The sequence below is a fragment of the Uloborus diversus genome, chromosome 9, assembly GCF_026930045.1.
Source record: "Uloborus diversus isolate 005 chromosome 9, Udiv.v.3.1, whole genome shotgun sequence".
Classification (NCBI taxonomy): domain Eukaryota; kingdom Metazoa; phylum Arthropoda; class Arachnida; order Araneae; family Uloboridae; genus Uloborus; species Uloborus diversus.
The window spans coordinates 9,280,643-9,296,826 of record NC_072739.1 but is presented as its reverse complement, the minus strand read 5'-3'; the positions used below and the strand labels follow the sequence as shown (position 1 = coordinate 9,296,826).

General features: G+C 39.1%; 1 protein-coding gene across 1 annotated transcript in view; it reads right to left on the bottom strand.

Annotated features, from left to right (window-relative positions):
• LOC129229529 (elongation of very long chain fatty acids protein 7-like) overlaps nt 1–530 on the bottom strand; it is a 60,276-nt gene extending 59,746 nt beyond the window's left edge. Inside the window, exon 1 of the mRNA XM_054863849.1 lies at nt 489–530. The gene's annotated coding sequence lies outside the window, so the exon portion shown is untranslated. The remainder of the gene's footprint in view (nt 1–488) is intronic.
• Nucleotides 531–16,184: the final 15,654 nt, after the last annotated feature.

Here is a 16,184-nt window from a genome sequence, read left to right as displayed (position 1 = left end):
GCATTTTCAATGTTACGGCTAGTGTTAAATCTTTGAGCACCCTCTTAAAATTTGAGTAAGAAGTTAAAACTTTTACACAGCATAATACTATTAGTAAGTATATATATATATATATATATATATATATATATATATATATATATATATAAATAAAATAAGGAGTGTTCTGGACTAACTAACAAAAAAGCTTTTTTGAACCACCCTAAAATACATCAAATGAAAAGGGACATATGGACACGAAAAAAAAATACAGTATTGCACTTAATTATGCTTCAAATTTGTTGAATCGTCAGGTAAATTTGGAAATGTAAGGGAAGTTTTGGGGAGGTCACAGTGACCTCCCGTGACCTCCTAGGCGCCCCTGACCAGGGGGAGGGTAATTACCCCTCCCAGTGCCCCTTAAAACAACCAACATGCTCAGAAGTTTACCTTCGCTGGCCTCCCCATGTGCATACCAAGTATAGAAATTAGAAAGCGAGTTTGCTTACCTTCTTGAAATTCGCGGAGTTGTTGCCCACTCTCTGATGGATGATGGACTGGCTGCCTCCGTCAGTAGGTCAAACTCGCCTCACTCGAATTAGAGAACGAAACCGTTGCCAAACCGGACTTCGCAATACCGATTGAAGAGTCTCGTCTGATGGTCACAGTGGTAAATATTCCAGGTTTGGGTGAAGTAAATTTCGTGCAGAGGGACATTCGGAGAGGTAATGGAGGGTTTTAGCTAACAGTTGCGCGTTTCCTCTCGAGCTATTGTTTGCAAATTGTAGAATGTTTGACATGAACTCTTTGGTGCATGTGATGTGAAAGTATTAACCGCGATGCATGATTTTATTCCTTTGGCGGAGTTCATCAAAAAGGGGAACAAAAAACCGAGATTTTTTTTTATCAGTATTATTATTATTGTCTAAAACTGTTTGTATTTGGCAACATTTTCGTCGTCACAATAACACCAAATGACATCTGGTTGGCTTGGCACACTTGAGGTGGTGGGTTCGACTCCCACCCTCGCTCCGGTTATACTTTCCCTTCTTTGTGATGTAAATTCTTTCATGTGTTGTTTATATGTGTAATAAAATATATCATGCGTAAGAGAGGCAAAGCACTCAGATTGTAGTCCTCATCAAAATAAACCTGTGCAATTAAGCACCGAAAGAAAGAAAAAAAGAAGAACATCTGGTTGGCTAAAGTATAGAAAAACGGTACAGCAAACGGCCACGACTTTTTCACCTGTGACGTCAGCAGCGAAAATGAAAGCAGCGACTGAAAGTCTTTTATGTTTTTTTTTTTTTTTTTTTTTTTTTTTTGAGCAATCACGATTGCTTATTGCTTTCATTTGACTGTTTTTGACGTTTCTTTGATTTTTCCCACCAGCACCCTCCGCAGCATCACCGTCGACCGGGTCCTCACGATGCTGCACCTCTAGCGAAAACCGTCTCCAGGTTTCGTCAATATCCTAAACTTACACGCATACACAGTGGCGGCGCTAGGCGTCGGCGACGTCGGCGACTGCCGACGGCCTCGCGCAGATAGGGCCTCGCAAAATTCTCAGAAGTAAATTCTCAAAAGTTTTAAGAAATTTCCATGTTTTCAATTGAAGCTCTTATTAAATGCAACAGACACAAAAGTAATCAAAATAGTGCGTGCAGCGGAGACTGCACAGAGCCAGCTTTAGCAAATGCGGGGCCCAATTCTGTAGGAACCTGAATTTAAAATATTCACTAGCTACAGCTTATTGATCAGCTAACTCTATTCCCCCCCCCCGCACCCCGTTCTATTTCTTTTCTTTTTCTCTTGTTGAAAAATTAGAAAATATTCAAAATGCTGCTCCTCCGAACACACACCCCTCCATACACGCGCGCACCGATAGCATTATGGAGCATCTGAAATTTCGTTTCGAGATCTTAAATTTCGCGATATTTCCAGCTTAAAGCTAAAGCCCCCAAATACTAAACAACATCGAAAATCGCTTAAAATTGTGTTTTTGTAGCACACTTTTGATTTTCAATTATTAATTTCAAAAATTACCGAACCTAATATTACAAAATATGGCCTTATAGAATCGCATTTTTAAGGCTTGGATATTAGAAAATATTCATGCAAGGGTCCCCATACCGCCTTTCTTTTATATCATTAGCAATCAGGTTTTTTAAACTACATCAACAAAAAGTTTAGGTGAACTGGCTCCTGAATATAAAATATTGCTAAAGTTTTTAGAAGCATAATTTTCAAAATTTTTCGAGGGAAGAGCTCCCTCCCTTTCCGTAAAATCATCAAAGTTTGTCTAAAATTCTGTTTTTGAAACTTCGATTTCGAGACAGGGCTGATCCTAGGGTGTCGGCCGCCCGTGTGCAAAGACCTGATGTGCCGCCCCTCAAGAGTAATTTGCATATTTTGACTAATCTTTAAAACGTCTATATAAATCTTTCTTCAAATTTCTGTATCAAGTTATAATTTAAAAAAGAGTGAGAAAAAAAAACAGAAGAATGTTGAATTTGTAAAAAGGAAGAAAAGTTTTATAATAAGAAACTCCTTAGGTACAATTTATATCTTTGAAGAAAGTAATAGATACCGAAATTTACTAGTCTTAAAAACGCATTTTATAATCTGTCTTCGGTGACATCAGAGGAAGGACGGAAGCGGGGGGGGGGGGGGGGATTGCTCCGAGAAAATTATCGAAATTGTCGTATAAAAAATAGTTTTAGTTAATCTTTGGTTGCGTTCGGTTGCAAGGACAAAAGAGTCGGGTATATTCAAGGTGCATGGAGAAATTTTCGAAATTGACGTCAAATATCGCAATTTTAGGAATTTTTTCGAGACTTCAGGTGATAGTAATGTTGGAGTTCTTTCCTAAAATTCTTTCAAAATTGAAATCAGTTTGAAGCTATTTTTGTGACCGTAGCATAGGAAGGATCGGCGCTCTTCCCGAAAATTTTCCGAAACTGAAGTTTTAAACACGCAATTTTGGGTTACCTTTGTTGACCTTGCTAGAGTGAGGGAGATTCAATCGTCTCCCATCGAAAGTTTTCGAAATTGAAGTTCGCAAATTTAGGCTGTCTTTGGTGACGGTAGGGGATCTAGCGGCTTTCCTCCGGTAATTTCTCGGCGCAATTGTTTCAAAAACCCATTTTTGGCTGTATTTGAAAACAATAGGGGAAACGTGAAAATATTCCGAACCGAAATATTTTTCAGAACTAAAATCTATTACAGGCTATTTTTTTTAGAAGGAAGGGTTTTGGGACTCCCAAGCGGATGTTTCTAAAAGCGCTATTTTATACTACCTTTGGTGACGTTAACGAAACTGGGAAGCTTTGGCGGATCTTTACGGATGTTCTTCGATATTAATATCGGAAAAATACAACTATAGAATTTTTTCCACCTTACCTTGACGACTGGTGGTTCTGCCCTAGTGCGGTAGAAAGTTACATATGCCAAGCAGTTCTCCTCCGGAATTTTTTAGAAATTGAAGTCCCAAAAACGTATTTTAGGCATTGTTTGATAACGATGGGACTAAGAGCGGACCGGGGTTCAGTGTGTCCTCACGAACTGTCTTTTTTGAAACTGAAGTCAATTTCAGGCTAGTTTAGGCAGGAAGGGTTCTGTGGCTCCACGGAACCGTCTAAATGAAATTTTGAGGTATAGTGATATGCATTGGAGAAAAGGGGGATCCGGGGTCCTTCCCCGAAAGTTCTTGAAACTGGTGTTTGAAAAACGCAACTTTACTTTGTTTTTCAATAAATTAAGTGAGAGGGGTAGGGATTAGGGGCCTCTCTAAAGACGCTAATTGAGACTGTCTTTGTTAGTAATCGCAAAAAGTCCATCGCAAAAATTTCGAAAAAGAAATCCGAAAAATGTCATTAAGCAAATTTTGAGGACAGTAGGAAGGGCTGTCTTCTAAAAACACATTTTGGATTTTGAAGCCAACATTTTTAGGCTATGTTTGATTAAGTTAAGGTGGAAGGGGTGAATCAAAGACTTAATAAATAATTTAAATTGGGAATCAGAGACTTAAGATCAGTTGTTCAACCAGCAAAATTTTCCGAAATTAAAGTCCTAGAAATGCAATTTTAAGCCTTCTTTAGTCTCGTAAAGGAGGTCATGGCATCCTTTTTGATCTTCGTTGAGGAGCTTCGTTTAAATTTGCTACCCGGGGGAAGAGCCCTGTCCTCCTACCTGATTTGAAATCGGGCAGTTCATTCGGGATTATAATTAGAAAAAATTTCCGTAAAGGGGGGAAATTACAAAATTCTAGTTCGTCATTCATATATGTTTGACTCTCAGAGTTGTCGCAATTTTTCACTTTCTTTCCATGCATCCACGATTGTTGAACACAGAATTTGTTGCTTGAAATGCTTGCGAGAGTGTCTAATCAGTATAGCTTTTTTTTTCTATATAAATATGTCTTCATTGTTTAGGTCTATAAAAGCTTGGGGGGTAAACATTAGTGGCCGCCCTCGGTGCTCCTTTTAGAAGGCACCCTTTCATGCTTCAGGAGGGGGCCATTTCTCCTCCCCTGTATCCATACCTGATTACCGGTTCTGTCGCAAACTTTGCAACCAAATGAAGCATGTGTGTAAAGAGAAAATACTAATGGACAATGAACCAACACAATGTTCCTAAACATTCTATTTTTCTTAAACTATGCTATACTGCCGGGAAACCGACACTTATTTTGATAATTGAACATTTAAAATTCAGCATATTTATTCGACTAATTATAAGTTTTCTTGTGAGAAATTCTTGAGGAATTTTTCTTGCTTATAAGAACTACATGATGCGGCCTACGGCCGCCCCTTGCTTTGGCCGCCCTTGTGCGGTGCACACTCTGCACACCTGCTAGGATCGGCCCTGTTTCGAGAATTTGCAGGGGATTGCTTTTGACCTATTTTTTTTAAACAAAAGAATCGATCTGGGACACTCTCTGACCCTTTAAGTCAATAAAAATGGTCTATAATTGCGTTTTTAAGGCTTCAATTTCTAGAAATTTCCACCGAGACCTCTGTAAATTTTTTCCCCTAACATCAGCAAAGAAAGCCTAAAATGGCGTTTTTAAACTAAAAATTTTAAAATTTTTCCGGGGGAGGACCCCCGGACCCACCTTTTTATCAGGTCACTTTTCTTCTTTCAATGTGCCGCCCCCTCCCCCCACCACGAAAAAAAACTTTTTGATTGCGCTACTAGTCACGAAACGTTTTTGTCCTAGCATTTAAGTGAATTGGAAACTATAAGTGCCAATAGTTAGTACAAAAATTAATTCCGTGAATTCAATGATTTGTCTGAAAATATTTTATGATTAAAAGGGCCTCGCAAAACTGCATCGCCGACGTCTACTTTTGCTCTCGCGCCGCCACTGCGCATACATACACGCACCTACACACATATATACACCAACACACACATACATACACCTACACACATACACAAACACATACACACACACAGACCTACACACTCACATACACATATATACAACTACACACACATACATACACCTACACACATACACAAACACATACCCACACACACACCTACACACTCACATACACACAACTACCTACACACTCATGCCTGCACACAGACACAAACACATATGCCTACACACACATACACATACCCCCCACACACACCTACACACATACACACAACTACCCACACACTCATGCCTGCACACAGACACAAACACACATGCCTACACACACACATACCCCCCCCCCACACACACACAAACACACACGCCTACATACACACACACACACACTCGTGATTGCGAAAAACATAATTTGAATTCAAGATGACAAAATTAAATTAATTTTTTTTTCTACTTTTTTTTTTTTTTTGAGAGAGAGAGAGTGAGAGAGAAAATTAGTCAAAATTAAGAAAAAAAAAAGTAACTCACACCACATTTTCGGCCATGCTCTTTTAGAAAAAAAATATTTTTCAAAAATGGGGAACAACCCAAATACTATGCTTCTTTTATTATGCATCTTTTTTCTGAAATCGATTTCCGAATACTTGCCTACCAATTTTCAACAATGCCATAACTCGTACTTAACATCGTCATTAATCGAGTTTCAAGCGTGCTTGGGAACTAAACCCTGGGGGTTCCGCGTTCAGCTGACCACCGAACCGGAACATCTGCCATGCATCCCAGAGCCCCTGGTCAGGAAAACACTGTCAGTACGATACTGCCAGGTTAGGTTTACCCAACTATAGTCAAATCAAAGTGATTATTTGCTTGTCAAATAGGCTCCTATAAGCAAATATATATCAGCTCATTGAAAATAAATAAATTTTCCATTAAAGTAAAATTAAACACGAGTAGAAAATGTAGCAAAGCAGCTGCAGCAATGAGAACTTTATTCGCCATGTTGGCATGTTCCACGTTAGAATAAATTCTCCAATTTCTCACTTGATCAAAAACAACTCAACTTTTACGTACGCAGACTTGAAAATTTTTCAGTCATTTTCTGGTTTGGCGTTGAAAAGACTACGTTATTGACTTGGTGAACGTTCCTCTAATATCAAATTCTTTGAGCAATCACGATTGCTTATTGTTCTCATTAGACCGTTTTTGGTGTCCGTGCCTTTTTCAACTTGGATCAGAAGCCTCTGCAGCAGCACCGCCCACCGTCCTCTGCTGGCGGCGCGGCTGCTCCGGTTTTGAGCTACCCGCTTCTCATGGTCGGAGGCGTCCATGTCCTACACACACGCACGTTCACACACATACGCACACACGACTTCACACACATACCCTCACATACGCCAACGTACATACACACAGGTCTACGCACACACACAACTATGCACACGTAACCGCCCAGGAGGCCGTTTCTAGAAACAATAACCCTAATGAGTAGGGTCCTGTCTCAGTTCGTGATTGCGAAAAACATAATTTGAATTCAAAATTTCAGAATTCAAATTAATTTTTTTTTCTTTTTTTTTAATATTGAAAATGAGCATACTTTTTACAGTAAGAAAATGAAATGAAAGTCATGAGCAAATCTTTCACGCCAAATTTCTTCTTTGAAAATGCCAATTAAAGTCAACGTTGCTTGAACCATTGAACATTTCTGAACGTAAAATGCAAATTATGAAACTTACTGAAATGCAATTCAATAATTCAGTTTAAGCTTGGCCCTCTCTCTCGGATATTATCTTTTATTGTACTGAAAATGGCCGAGAAGCTATAGATTCAACATAGACTAGTAATAATAATCTCTTATTATTAATTTACTAGAAAGTCGCCCGTCAAGGTATGGCGAGTGAAAATTTGCTTCTACATTTTAACGCAGCAATTGCCTGTTTGGTGATATTTTGATAGTTGACATTTTAACCCTAACTACAATGGATTAACCCTAAACTCCAATAGATAGCGTTCATTGTTGACTGCTTTTTCGTTTCTTCATTCTCCTAAAATGAGTCTTACCAGTGAAACAGTTAAGTGGCCGGATCCAGTTTAGCCCTGTCAGAATAAAGCATTTCCCTACATGTCAAACATTATAAAAAAATATTATCAAATTATCATACCGTGGCGCGAGTTTCAATTTTGGTGACTTCAGGAGCGTTACTCGATCAATGAATTCGCTAATATATATATGAGGATGAGGTTCAGCGTAAAAGCGCTATAAATATATACACTGGTGTGCAAAAATTAAGGACGAAGTCAAAAAATTAGCATATCAGCTGAACGAAGAGGCAGAGCGGACAGAAAGACCAATCAGGAGATTAAGTAAGGTGATGTACGGTGGCACATGCGCAGATATGCAGGCAGACGTAATGGGGGAGTGTCTGAGTAGTATAAAGCATGTTGTCGGTGTTAGATCAGTATTTCTGGCAAAGAGATTGCAAGCCGAATAGCAGTTAAAATCACACCGAGTTGCTGCCTCAGCGAGAAATGGCGAATAATCAATCTGTTAGACGACATCTGGATGCTTTTATCCGAGGTCGAATCATTGGGAAGTTGGAGGAAGGCCGCAGTGTGACAAGTGTGGCTGCAGAGTTCGGAATTGCTCACAGCATCGTTACACGACTGTGGAGACAATTTCAAACTACAGGAGCAGCTATCTGGGGGTTCAGTAGTGGTCGTCCACGAGGAACCACACCCGCAGATGACCGATATATTGTCTTACAGGCCAGAAGAAACAGGCGGGAGAAATCGCTAGACACACGACACAGGCGACTGGACGACCGATATCGCGTTTTACCGTGGCCAGAAGACTGCACGGTGGTGGTCTGTTTGCACGACGCCCTATACGGTGTGTACCTCTCACGCCTGCCCATCGGAAAAGGCGTTCTCTGTGGTGCCGGGAACACCGGAATCGGAGAGACAATGAATGGGGACGAGTACTCTTTACAGATGAGAGCAGATTCAGTCTGAGTAGCGATTCTCATCGCATACTCATCTGGAGAGAGCGGGGAAGCCGCAATCATCCCTCGAACATCAGTGAAAGGGACAGGTATGGAGGTCGCGGTGTTCTCGTTTGGGGAGGCATCATGCTTGGTAGTCGTACAGACCTTCACATCTTTGACGCAGGTTCGACTAGGTAACGGGTTAACGGGACCCGTTATTGTAACGAGATTCTTCTGCCATATGTGCGTCTTTTTAGAGGCGCTATGGGTCCGCAGTTCCTTTTTCATGGACGACAATGCACCATGTCATCGCACAGTAGCTGCCGAATAGCTCTTAGAGAGTCAGGATATTGAACGTATGGATTGGCCGGCACGATCTCCGGATCTCAATCCCATCGAGCATGTATGGGATTTTCTAGGCAGACGCTTGGCAGCTCGTACCTTACCACCAGTAACGATTCGGGAGCTTCGATTGGCGCTGCAAGACGAATGGGCAGCAATGCCTCAACAACTCATTGACACCCTCATTCTCAGCATGGGCAGACGCTGTGAAACCTGCCTAGCAGTCGGGGGTGATCATATCCCCTACTAAAGACCGGATGTTTCTTGCTGGACACCCATCACAGGGATGTTTCGGCCTTCAGTCGCATTGCGCTCCATGCTACTTTTTCAATAAAGCTTCTTTTTATCCCTCTGATTTCTCTTTTAGTAAGTGTTGCTTACATTACACATGTCCTTACGTATTGGGGATCTTACGGTATTAAATGTGTTGATTTGGAAAGCTTTTGTACAAAGTTATATTGAAAAAACCGTCTCGTTCTTAATTTTTGCACACCAGTGTATATATATATATATATATATATATATATATATATATATATATATATATATATATATATATATATAGCGGCTCTAGCTCAACCCGTAGACCCCCCCCCCCCGCCCTCCTCATTTTTATGTAGTCGCTCTCAGCTCATAGGGCTTGTGAAAGTTGCACTGAAGTTAAAAGGCTATAACAGCTCTAACAGTTATTCAAAAGTGGTCTTAGGAAATGAATTTAAAATGAAAATATAATAGTGAGGAAGTATCAAAAATACATGAAGGTAGGACCAACGCCCTTGTAATACTAAATGCCTATCGCATTTGCCTCAAAAAGTGAACTTCCGTCAACTCCCGCATTGACTTCCGGTACGGAAGACAGCGCTCCCTAAGCAGCCATTCAACGAAGGCATTGCTACGGCAATGGATCCAAACAATACAAATCAAATTGATAATTGGTTAATTTCGAAGTTTCAATTCTAAAATAAAGCAATTGCTTTCCTCGCTATTAATTTCTAATCCCTTCGATAGCTGGCAAGTGGCCGTCGTACCAAAACTGATTGCTCCGCGTTCCCTCGTTTTGAGTTCATTTTTGCTCTATGTTAAGAGAAGGAAATCGGTAGGCGTGGTCGAAGATCCACCGTCTTCATCAATGGTGACTGGGGGACGTAAAATATGCTCGTAGTCACTAAGTCCTCCAAGTGAAACGATATCTCTGGGCGTGCTGGACCAGGTATTGCTCGGTTTCTGGTCTGGATTAAAAAATTAGAGCTGTCTTCAGGGTCCCATCCAACTGGTTAAACCACAAATAGTAGTAGGTACGGGGGGGAGTAAAATTGAAAGGCATGACGAGTGCGTTGGGCAGGCCCACAAAAGGTGCCCATCCCCCCCCCCCCCTGCCCAAGTTCAATGACACAAATCCCCCGCCAACATTTTTCTCAACCCTCTTTCTCTTTTTTTTTATTTTTTATTTTTAGCTCTCTTTTTTAATTAATTTATTTCAAAAAATATTATTTATTTATTTATTCATTTTTAATTAATATTTACTATTATTATTTTATTAGAAAAAGTTCTGACTTTTAGCGACATACACACACACACACACAACTAAATAAATACATGAAATTAAATATAAACAGAATAAAATCTATATTTCAATTTAAAAATAAATCAATAAGTAAATTTAAATAAATTTTTTAAAAATTAAAAAATTTCCCCAAAACATTTTGATGGCGCAATTTGCGCCATAATCCCCCCCCCCCCCCGGTGGGCACCCCTGGAGCCCGGCTCACATTAATTTTTAGGCTCTTCTCTATTTCATCAGTTAATTTAACGCAAAATAATGTTTAGCCGTTCCGCAGTGTCGATACTATTTAGCTCTTGCAGGGCCTTGGCATATACACCGCAGTACCCTGTGCAGTAGTAGTGCAGTTGCACTGTTTGTCCATGACTAGCAGCACCACTAATTGTTTATATTCACTTCATACCTTATTCCTTTTATAGCTCAGTCAAATAGTGAAGAGGATATTGACCATCCCCTCCCTCCCTTCCACAAATATTCATATTCACTTCATACCTTATTAATTTTATAGCTCAGTCAAATAGTGAAGAGGATATTGACCATCTCCTCCCTCCCTTCCACAAATATTCATATTCACTTCATACCTTATTCCTTTTATAGCTCAGTCAAATAGTGAAGAGGATATTGACCATCCCCTCCCTCCCTTCCACAAATATTCATATTCACTTCATACCTTATTCCTTTTATAGCTCAGTCAAATAGTGAAGAGGATATTGACCATCTCCGCCCTCCCTTCCACAAATATTCATATTCACTTCATACCTTATTCCTTTTATAGCTCAGGCAAATAGTGAAGAGGATATTGACCATCCCCTCCCTCCCTTCCACAAATATTCATATTCACTTCATACCTTATTCCTTTTATAGCTCAGTCAAATAGTGAAGAGGATATTGACCATCGCCTTCCACAAATATTCATATTCACTTCATACCTTATTCCTTTTATAGCTCAGTCAAATAGTGAAGAGGATATTGACCATCCCCTCCCTCCCTTCCACAAATATTCATAAGAAAAAACTAGGTAACTTACAAAACAATTCTTTTTCCGGAGTTTCTTAGCTTTATCAGTCAGTTTATTTATGGGGAAAAAAACATAAATATGCTTAACTTGGCATGAAATTCAAGAAATGAAGCTTTCTTTCTCATACTAAATGATCTAAATAAGACAAATACTTATAAAGTATCAAAATAGTTTTTCCCAATTAACAAATCATTGATTTTTAAAAATCTTTACTATAATAATAAAGCAGAAAGTCTCTGTCCGGATCTCTCTCTTTCTGTCAGGATCTCTGTGACGCGCATTGCGCCTAGACCATTCGGTCGATTTTCATGAAATTTGGCATATAATTAGTTTATAGCATAGGGGTGTGCATCTCGAAGCGATTTTTCAAAAATTCGATTTGTTCTTTTTCTCTTCCAATTTTAAGAACTTTTTACCGAGCAAATTATCACAACGTGGGCGAGTAAATTACCAAATTGTCATAACGTGAAACCGTAACATGGGCAATCATAGCAAATTGGCGAGAAATTTGTCATCCATTATTTGTAAATATACAGGCGAACCAAATGACCTTTTAATATTCTACTGCGGGCAAAGCCGTGCGGGTACCACTAGCTATTTTCATAAAAATGCACGATTCTTTAATGCAACGCATAAGTTTCTCAAAAACTTGGGGCCCCTTAGGAAGATGGGGCCCCAGGCCCAGGCCTACTTGGCCTGTGTGGTACTCAGGCCCTGACGTTGGGCAGGAGAAGCTTTTTAATCGTTGCCAAAAGCAAAAATTAATAACATGAATTATAAAGTTCCTATTCCTATTCAGAGTCACAACTGACTACAACTGTATTTATGTCGAAGACTGCATACTAAGTGCCTTGCCTCCATTATTTTATATACCGATAGATGACAGCACCATCACCGGATCGAACAGTTAATGAGAATTTAGAACTAGTCCAGGAGCTAATAGCTACCTGGTGCTAGCACCTCCAGAGGTATCGTTTCACTTGGAGGACATTGAGACCATGAGCATATTTAACGTCGCCCAGTCCCCTTTAATGACGACGGTGGGTCTTCGACCATCGAGGTTCGAACTCAGGACCCTCCGGCCCCGAATCCGACACTCTACCGATCGGGCTACCACGGCCCAATTATAAAGTTACTTTTGTTAATAAATTTAACAAATTCATTTCAATGCGGAACTTAAGAGCTCATAGATTGTTAATTTTGAGCTTTTAAACCTTTTTAGATCATAAAATACAGGTTTGTGATTCTTTTCCTTGACTCACTACTACTTCAGTTTTAAAGCGTTCTTAAGAGCTTTTCTCATCGTATATTACTTGCTTGTTTTTAACTTTCACTTTTACACCGAAATAGTTTCTCCCATATAAAATTTCTCACGGCAGAATTTGTGCAATACCTTTTTTCAAATTTTTACTCTCTAGCGCTTCATATCTTACTTGTTGCAACAAAGACAAATAAATAACTTTAATATAAAAAAATATATATGCAATATTAATTTACACAATGAACTTTTCACGAGAAAAATACTTTGAGATAGAAACATTATGTTGTTGCCATTAATTATTTCGTAATATTTCTCTCGAGGGAAAGGGTGTGATGTCATAAGTTGTTACGTAACGTTTCGTAACCAGAGGGACGAGCGGTCAGTGTCAGTGGGTCAGACACGAGGTTATATCTGGGTCAGAGAAACAGGTGTGCTTCACTTTCACTTAAGGAATCCTCCACGCATCTCGGAGCGATTTTTATTTACTTCGTTGCCGCAAAAGAAGGAATTTATTTTGAGCGAAATGAAGCAATGGGCAAATTCCGAAATTTTTAAAAGTATTTTTTTTTTTTTCCCTCAAAGAGCATGCTTAAAAACATAGGATCTGACCACTTTTTAAATAATTTGACAAAGTTTAAAATTTTTTAACGATTATTTTAATCGGTGCGCAGATTCAATTTCATTTTTTACGCCACTGCACATGGCATCACAAGTGATGAAATGCCATTCACTGATAACATTAACGCAGAGAGAGATATTTAATTCGCATCTTTACTCACGTGTACTGGCAACGATATGGTTGATAGCAAGCGTAGAGCGTAATATTTAATTCGCTTCTTAATTATCATATCGTGGAAGCGCGGTAAACAGCAAGTGTCAGCAGTCAGCGCGCCGGTGTAAATACGCGCCAAAATGTATCACTTGTGACGTCATAAGGACCACGCCTTGTTTGAAAGATCGGACTTTTGAAAAATTAATTAAAAATTAAACGTTTTGAAAATAAAAGATTTTCCTTTTCCATGTTATTATTATTTTATTTATTTATTTATTTATTTATTTGCTCATTTTATCAACTTCAGTGACTAAAAGTAGTACTTTTGGATTGATGGAAAAAACCCCATTAAAATAAAGAATTACATCGATTTATTCGGATGTTTACTTGCGATTTCCCCGTCATGGGTGAAACAAATTGTCCTTAATTTTACCTTTCATTTTTATTGTATTTACTAAATACAGTAAACTCCCGATTATCCGCGGAATAGGGTGGCACGACCACCGCGGATAAGCGAAATCCGCGGATAATCCGAACAATAGGTAAAAAATTCTTTGACAATACTACTGTATACAACAGCTAAAAATATGAATAAAACCCAAACATACATTTAAGTTATTGCTAAAAACATTGCTAAATTGCATCTACTAACATTGAATGTAAAATAATATACGCATTTAAGGCTAAAAACAAACAGTAACACAAAAGTTTAAAAATTATTTAATGACCGTTAAAAAAATTAATAAAACAAATTGTGAAAAGACCCGCGGATTAGCCGAGCCGCGGATAATCCGACCGCTGATAATCGGGAGTTTACTGTATTTGCTCCCTTAGTGAAAGTGCAGTAGAACTTCGATTATCCGAACTTCTGGATTATTGGGGATAAAATTTGCAAGCTTTAAAAAAAGTTATATTAACATAGAAAATTTTAAAACTCGATCGCAAGTATTGGGAGACAATACATTCGTTTCTTAACCCCCGACACATAAAGGTAGGGGGTTATAAGTTTGGTGTCTGTGTGTATGTGTATCTGTCTGTGGCACTCTAACGCCGAAACGGATGGACCGATTTTGAAAAAAAAAAAAATGTTCGAGAAAGGAGAGCTATCGAGAACATTCTTAGCTAGGTTGCGTCTTCGGATGACATTAATTAACGAAGAAATTAATTAAAAACGTCTAGAAGGTTTTCCGCGATTTTTATAACGTTTTTTTAAGCGGATTTTAAATGCCGTTAAGCCTTTATTCAAGCAATTGGTAACCGAATTCATTGTTGGCCGACAAGGAAATTAAAAGCAATGATTTAAAATTTTTATCTGTTGTCTGTTTTTATTTGTTGCCAAATTAAATATTTGTATCTGATTTTTAATAGTATAAAGCTTGTAAAAGCATTTTCAATTTTCCCTCTTGATTCTACATTTGCTACTCAGTTAAGTTTCTTAGAATTTTTCATTTTCGTTACTTGTTACTTTTAACTACTACTAATGATAAAGCGTTTCCGTGGACATGCTTTATTCAACCGCCTCAAATGTTTGAACCAGAACACTGTGAACCATTTCTGTGAATATATGTTTTGAATATCACTACACAAAAAAAAAAAAATAATAATAATTTGAATTTTGTCATCTTGAATTCAAATTATGTTTTTCGCAATCACGAGTGTGTGTGTGTATATGTAAGCGTGTGTGTTTGTGTGTGGGGGTATGTGTGTGCGTGTAGGCATGTGTGTTTGTGTCTGTGTGCAGGCATGAGTGTGTGGGTAGTTGTGTGTATGTGTGTGTGGGGGGGTATGTGTATGTGTGTATAGGCATATGTGTTTGTGTCTGTGTGCAGGCATGAGTGTGTGGGTAATTGTGTGTATGTGAGTGTGTGTGTGTGTATGTTTGTGTAGGTGTATGTATGTGTGTGTAGGTGTATATATGTATATGTGTGTAGGCATGTGTGTTTATGTCTGTGTGCAGGCATGAGTGTGTGGGTAGTTGTGTGTATGTGTGTGGGGGGGGGGTATGTGTATGTGTGTATTGGCATATGTGTTTGTGTCTGTGTGCAGGCATGAGTGTGTGGGTAATTGTGTGTATGTGAGTGTGTGTGTGTGTATGTTTGTGTAGGTGTATGTATGTGTGTGTAGGTGTATATATGTATGTGTGTGTAGGCATGTGTGTTTATGTCTGTGTGCAGGCATGAGTGTGTGGGTAGTTGTGTGTATGTGTGTGGGGGGGGTATGTGTATGTGTGTATTGGCATATGTGTTTGTGTCTGTGTGCAGGCATGAGTGTGTGGGTAATTGTGTGTATGTGAGTGTGTGTGTGTGTATGTTTGTGTAGGTGTATGTATGTGTGTGTAGGTGTATATATGTATATGTGTGTAGGCATGTGTGTTTATGTCTGTGTGCAGGCATGAGTGTGTGGGTAGTTGTGTGTATGTGTGTGGGGGGGGGGGTATGTGTATGTGTGTATTGGCATATGTGTTTGTGTCTGTGTGCAGGCATGAGTGTGTGGGTAGTTGTGTGTATGTGAGTGAGTGTGCGTGTTTGTGTGTGTATGTGTGTAGGTGTATGTATGTGTGTGTAAGTGTATATATGTATATGTGTGTAGGCGCGTGTATGTATGCGTGTAAGTGTAGGATATTGACGAAACCTGGAGACGGTTTTCGCTAGAGGTGCAGCATCGTGAGGACCAGGTCGACTGTGATGGTGCGGAGGGTGGCGGTGGGAAAAATGATAGGAACGTCAAACACAGTCAAATGAAAGCAATAAGCAATCGTGATTGCTCAAAAAAACTTTTTGTCTGCACCTTGGTTTTAAGTAAATTCTTACTAATTTTGGTTCGAAAAAATTGAATATGTAAACGATTTTTTTTTTATTTTATTAACTCTTGTTTTCAAGATAAA